Genomic DNA, 6,731 nt, shown 5'->3' with positions numbered 1-6,731 from the left:
AGCACACATCAATATTAATTGTAGGACCCGTGTGCTTCTTTTCGGGAGGTCCAGCTGTGGAGGAGGTAACTCATGCCCTGGACCCTGGGGCCATAGGGACAGAGGCTCTTCTGGGTGGGAGAGGAGACCAGGGAGTTGCTCCAGGGAAGGCGTCTGCAGTGCAGGGGATGGCAAAGAGGTGCCTGAATCCCCACCTTCCCATGGCACTTCTGGGAGTAGATGCCTTTCACTCCCTGCCCACGTCTCTGGTGCCTGGAGCTGTCCCTGCCAGGGGCTGGTTCTCTGTCCCCACATCTCCTCCCTGTCCCTGCTCAAACAGCCAGTCCCCCCCACTGTGTGCTCAGCTCTGCCCTGCAGACCGCTCCTGGCAGCAGGGCACTGTCCACGGGCATCTCTGTGCCTGCAGGGGCTGAGGAGCAGCTCAGACAAGTGCTAATGAGAACTGGGGTCTCCATGCCTTTTCCACAAGGCAGAAGGAAATTCCCATCTCCCACTGCCCACCCAGCCACCTTCTCCTTCAGGTAAATGCTTCCTCAATGTCCTTCTTCAAAAGGACCCTCTGCAAATGTCCTGGGGATGATCTGGAGCTGTGAGCAGCCCTGGCCCATGCAGCACCCTCTCAACAGCAGAACCTGACGAGGGTTGCTGCTTCCACCCACAGCTTCTCCCTAAATTGCTGTGGGGAGCTCCCTGGGCAGGCTGAGAGCTGACCCTGGCAGGCGGCAGGGTCCCTGCCCCAGCACAGAATCACTGCTCTGGAGGACACCCCTCTCCATTGCACCAACCATGGGATGTGCCAGCTCTAGGAGATCCCTCCAGAATACTCAAGTGCATTGCCCTGCAGCCAGAGCCTTACCGTGTCAAGGGCTGTGGAGATTTCTGCTCCCGTGAGCTCTGTGCACGTTCCCACTCACGTCTGCCTTTAACCTCTCTCTGCCTCGCTCCTCACCCCTCGGTGCCTGCAGGCAGTGCCCTCAGCCCTGCTGCGCTTTGCAGAGGAGCTGCTCCTGGGCAGAGCTGTCTCTCTGCAGGGCTGCCCACTTGCCAGGAGCTCCCTCCAGCCCAGGAGCCCAGCCCAGCTCAGCAGCAGAGGCCCAGCCCAAGGCAGCACTTTCTCTGCCCCTCTGGGCTCCCTCCAGGTGTCCCTGGGGCTCCAGGGGAACCTGCTGTGAAACAGGCTGAAGGAATCACTCATGTTCCCCCTCTCAGCTGGGGAGAGACACTTCTTTCCAGCTGTGTCATTTCTGTCAGAGTTAGGTCTAAGAATTGCCTTTTTTTGTTCGGGTATGAGACCAGTCACCCAGACAGGGACAGGGCAGCTGCTCACTTTAATGGCCAAATACCGGCCTGTGGTGCTACCCCAGATGCCAAAGCTGCCCAGCACAAGGGCATCTGACGAGGGCGTCTTAGGACCTATCGGACAGCAATCCCCGTTCAGAGCTGGTCACTAACAGACACCTCTAATGGCATCTCAGACAGATTTGGGGCTTAGGAGCAAGCTACTGAATGCCACCACTGCAGGGAAGCAGTGCCTGTCCCACGTCTAGCCGTTAGATGCATGGGGCAGTGCATGAGTACGAGGCACACCACAGCAGGGTCTCCACTCATGTGCCAACACTTTCAAATGCTGCTGATGCTTCTTACCCCCATCCTTTGTTCACCTCCTTGATGGTACAATCAAGGAACAGGTGAATGATTTTCACAGCGTGCCTGGATAACAGGATGTCCACAGTCAAGGATATTTTCAGCAGCAATCTGCCCTTCTTGGCGATCAGCTTCACCTCCACCACAGCCTCTCTGGGCTGCGGTGACATTGCAGACAGCAAAGCCCTCTCCTGCCAGGGCCGCACAGTCCAAACCTGTTTCTCTCTGGCATTGGGGAGCACAGGGTTTGCTCACCTTGTGGGCCCCTCATTTCATCCTCACATTGCCATCTGCCATCCACGCCAGCATGTCTCTGCTCTGAAGCAAAGTCTTTGCTTGCACAGGATCTTGGGCGCAAGATCTGTGACAAGTCTGAGGTTGGCCCTGGTGGCACCAAGCTGAGGGGCTGCAGCCCAAATGTGCACCAATGGCCTCAGCCTGGGGCACAGACAGGAGGAGCTGGAGCGCTGTGTGCTGTCACAGAGCTGTGACATTGATGTAAATACCTGCTGAGGTGTGGTGGGGCAGGTCAGAAACCTTAAGGTTCTGTGATGCATGGATAGAGGCTGTTCAGAGGAGAGAGGTGGGGAAGATCAGGAGGGGGATGCCCTCAGTGGGAGGGAGCTGCCTGGATGGATGGAGGTCCTCTATGGGATGGGCAGCAGATTGGGTGAGCTCTCGTGGGTGGCGGTCACAGGAGAGACCAGTTAGGGAGACATTGTGGTAGGAGCTAAATAGCTGGAAGCAGGTGAGGAATAGGACAAAGTCTTACTTAAGCAATGGGAGGAAGTCCATTGACCCCACATCACCCCTAGGGACGCTAATCACCCTGACGCTCACGAGAAGGCGAAACTGCAGCGTGCAAACAGTCCCAGAGGTTTCTTCTGGTTCCTGGGGCCAGCTTCTTAGCCCAGCTGCCAGATGGGCCAACATTGGTGATGCTCACCTGGATCTGGTACTTGCAAACAGGGAAAAGTGGATCAGGGATGTGAAATCCAGTGTCAGTCTGACCTGAGCTACGCTGTGGGCATACTGGTCTCCAGCCACAGCCATGGGCACAGCCATGCCTGGCCATGGACCTCGTTGAGTCTGACTCGCAGACTCACTTCCCAGCTTGAGCCATTATGGATGCACAATGGCACAACACCCTGTCCCTCCAAGTGCCAGGCTCCGGCCGATACACAAAGGCCCAGCACAGCCATGGCACTGCAGTGCTTGTAGAACCAGGCCCTGGAGGTGCTCACCAGGCCAGGGCCAAAGGTGGGCAGCTGGAGGGGAGTCCCTTGAACGCTTTCAAACAATCAAGGTTTGTAGCAAAATTAACCTGAATTACACCTGTGAAATTCAGCCGTATACGGACTGAAAAAGACCTCCTCTCTCCTTCTTCTTCTTTTCTTCTCATCACTTGGCTATATTTCAGAGGTGAGCAAATTGAAGAAGGTGATGCTTCTGGGTGCCAATGAGTGAAAGCGGGGAAGTGAGGCAACACACGCAAAATGATGGAAAAGTTTTGCTAGTTCAAAGCTCTTCTCTTCAGATCCTATCTCTGAAGCCTGAAATCCGCAGCAGAGAACCTTCCTTTCCGCAATTAAGTTGAGATTCCCCCAGCTGTCTTGGCTGTGTCCCCTCCCAACTTCTTGCCCACTCCCAGCCTACTCACTGGCAGGGCAGACTGGGAAACAGAAAAGGCCTTGACCCAGTGTCAGCACAGTTCAGCAATCGCTAAACCATCGTTGTGTTATCAATCTGTTTTCATCACAAATCCAAACCATAAAACCATACGAGCTGCTATGATTAAAATTAACTCTATCCCAACCAAAACCAGTGGAGGACCAAAAGGGGAGGTGTTCCCAATACCTGTCTTCAGGGAGCTGGTCAAATGCCTTGTCTCTGATTCTCTAACCGTGGCTTAGATGCCTGGCTCCTCTTTAGAGCCTTTTCATGAATACCAACATTTAGGGAGCAACCTGGTCTGACCTCAGAGCTGGCCTTGCTTGGAGCTGCACAATGGACTAGAGATCGCTTGAGCTGCTTTCTTCTCTGAATCTTCCCCTGAGCCTGATAGAGACACCCTCACCTTCAACTGAATCCCTTCTTCTAGGGCATACTGCAAGGCACAGGCTGCTGGTGGAAGTGTGGGTAGGAAAGGGAGTGCTGGGGGTCTCCAGCCTGGCCTCCTGCCCAAAGGGTAACTACCACCAACCCCGTGGTCAGGCTGGTGGCACTTTTGGGAGCTGAGACCTGAAAACCTCCCAGGGTGGGGATCACAGAGGCACTCTGGGTGTCCTGCTGCAGTGCAGCACCACACTCCTAGGTTTTTTATTACTTTTCCTGTTGCCCTGTGTGAATCTCCCAAGAGGCAGTTTGCGGCTGTTGCCCATGCCATACAATTTCTGACAGCACAAGAGAGGTTTTTTCCATCATCTCTCTAGGCAGACGTAGGATGCTGTTGGGTTTTCCTCAGCACGCCCTTCAGCAGCAGGCTCAAGAGGCTCCGTTCCCTCACTGTCTCCACACAGCTCATGTAATTAGGCCCCTAACACCATCCCTGCTGCCCTTGTCTCGATCCTCTACAGCTTCTGCCCATTTCTCCAGAACTGGGAGACCACTGGCTTGTATGGCATCCATTGTCATGCCCCGGCCCTTTTGCTCAGGGCCACTCCTCACCAGGTCAGGTTGCAGCCCACACTGCTGCAGGGTTATTCTGTCCTTGGTGCACAGCTTGTCCCTTCTCCTTGATCTTCAGGAGGGTTTTGGGGGTTTTTTTGGCCAAATCCCCAAGTGTGCCTGGGTCCCTCTGGACTGGAGCTCTCTTGTGCCAGCATTTATGGTATGTTTGCAGATGGCTCATCCTCATTTGTGCTTCTACCAGGGTAACAGCACGAGGCATTGCAGGACACTACAGGTAGAGAAAAAGCAGGACTTGTTTACTGGAATGGCTGCCCAAGGTAGAAAGCATCACAAAACCCACATCAGAAACAACAAAGGAGGGCACAAACCCAGAAGAGGCTAGCCAATGCAGAAAGGGCTAACAGGGTAGGCGGTTCTTTACAGGGAGTATGAGGATGGTAAAAAAGATGAACTTGAGAGGAGGGCAAGAGGCAACCAGGACATGAAAGGTGAAGCAAAGGATGGGATCAGGGCTGTCTGGGGGTACCTGTGAGGCAGCCCTGTCCCGGATGGGAATGACTTCCACAGTCAGGGAGACCCTGAGTGCATTCCTTAACATTGACAACATGAAGGAGAAGGAACAACAGCATCGTTCAGGCTGGAAGGGAATTTGGGTGGTGTCTAGACTAACTTGCTGCTCCAAGCAGGGTCACACCAGGTTACTGAGGGGTTTCGTCCATTTGGGTGTTGAGAAGTTGCAGGGATGGAGCCAGAGCACAGCCTGGGAAACAACTTCCAGTGCTTGACTGTCCTCCTGTTGCAAAAGTTGCTCCCCATAGCTAACCTGACTCTCTCTTGTCTCAGCCCATTGCCTCTTGTCCTCCTGTCTTGCACCCCAGTGATGAGCCTGACTGTCTTCTTGAAACATCCCTGTATCACCATAGGCAATGCCTCTCTTGCATTGTGTGGGGTCAAACCCTGAGAAAGTATTCTGCATGTGGCCTAACAAGTGCTGAGCAGAGGCGGAGAATCACTTCCCCTGCCTGTGCTCCTGCTCATACAGCCCAGGAGGCTCTTGGCCTTCCTTGCCGATAGCTCTTCTTTGGCCTAATGTAACCCAGGGACCACCAGAGCATTTAACACAGAGCTGCAACCCAGCCAGCAGCCCCGAGCCTATGCCACTGCAGGGGCTTAGTCCACTCCAGGACAGGCCTTTGGATCTGTCCTTGCTGGACACCATGAGGCTCCTGTTGGTCCATTCCTCCTGCCTGTCTGTATCCTTTGGGATGGCAGCCGTGCCCTCCAGTGTCTCAGCTACTCCCCTTGCCTTGGTGTCACCTGCAAACTCTATGAGAAAGCATTCTTTCATCTCCTCCAGATCAGGAAAACCATGTGAAAGAGGGCAGGTTGCAGGACAGACCCCTGCCGGACTCTGCAGTGAGAGGCCTTCAGGCAGAGTATCACCCATTTACCGTGGCCCTCCGAGCCCAAACATGCAATCAGTTTTTGATCCATCTACTTACCCACCCAGACAGACCATAATATCATAACACAGATGAAAGCATATCCTGGGGCATAGTGGTAAAAACCTTGCTTAAGTCCAGGTAAATGGCATCCACTGCTCTCCCCTCACCCAGAAATACAACCCTTTCATCTCAGAAAGCAGCACAGATGGTCAGGCATGATCTCCCTGAGTAAATCCAGTCACCTTCTCTTTCAGAAACCCAGAAATGGGAACCAAGAGGACACGCTCTGGGACACACGCCTCAACCAAAGGAGGGTGAACAGCCTGTAGTTCCCCAGCTCATCCTTAGGGCCTTTTTGAAAGATGCATGCAATGTTTGCTTTTTGCAAGTCCTCGGGGAGTTCCCCTGATGACGTGCCCAAAGTGACACAGAGCAGTGTCACTGTGACTTTCTGCCTGCTCTCTCAGCACCCTTGGATGGAGTCCCTCCAGTCCCATGGACAGGTAAAGAGTTGAGTTTGCTCAAGTGACCCCTGCCTTGATCCCCACCCGCTGCTCGTTGTTCTCCATGAGTTCTGCCTCGAGGCAAAAAGGCCTGGGAGACCTTGCTGACGAAGACTGAGCCAAAGGCCAGATATTGTATCTCAGACCTGTCTACACCTGCTCTTGCTAAATTCTGCAGTGGCCCCACAGAGTCTGTTTTTTTCCCTCTTTAACTGTAACTTCAGTAGGAACAGCTCATCTTGGTGCCACTGAATTCCCTTATGAGAGTCCACTGAATATCCGCATGGACCACGGCTGTGCTTGCAGGAGGCTGTCCTTAAAGACCAGCTGTGCTGAGCTCTGCTGCCTATCGGTCCTCCTGCTCATGAGATCTCTCCTGAAGGTCCCCAGGACAGGCCACAGTCTGCCCCTCTGAGGTCCCAACAGCCCATATACGCGATGGCTTTTCTTCACAGCAGAGATGTGCTTGGAGTATATGGTAGATGGATCATATGGTAAATAATGATAT

The sequence above is a fragment of the Nipponia nippon genome, unplaced genomic scaffold, assembly GCF_047370975.1.
Source record: "Nipponia nippon isolate SJK-2023a ecotype South Korea unplaced genomic scaffold, ASM4737097v1 scaffold_70, whole genome shotgun sequence".
NCBI lineage: Eukaryota > Metazoa > Chordata > Aves > Pelecaniformes > Threskiornithidae > Nipponia > Nipponia nippon.
The sequence above is the reverse complement of the archived record's forward strand: the minus strand, read 5'-3'. Positions refer to the sequence as shown.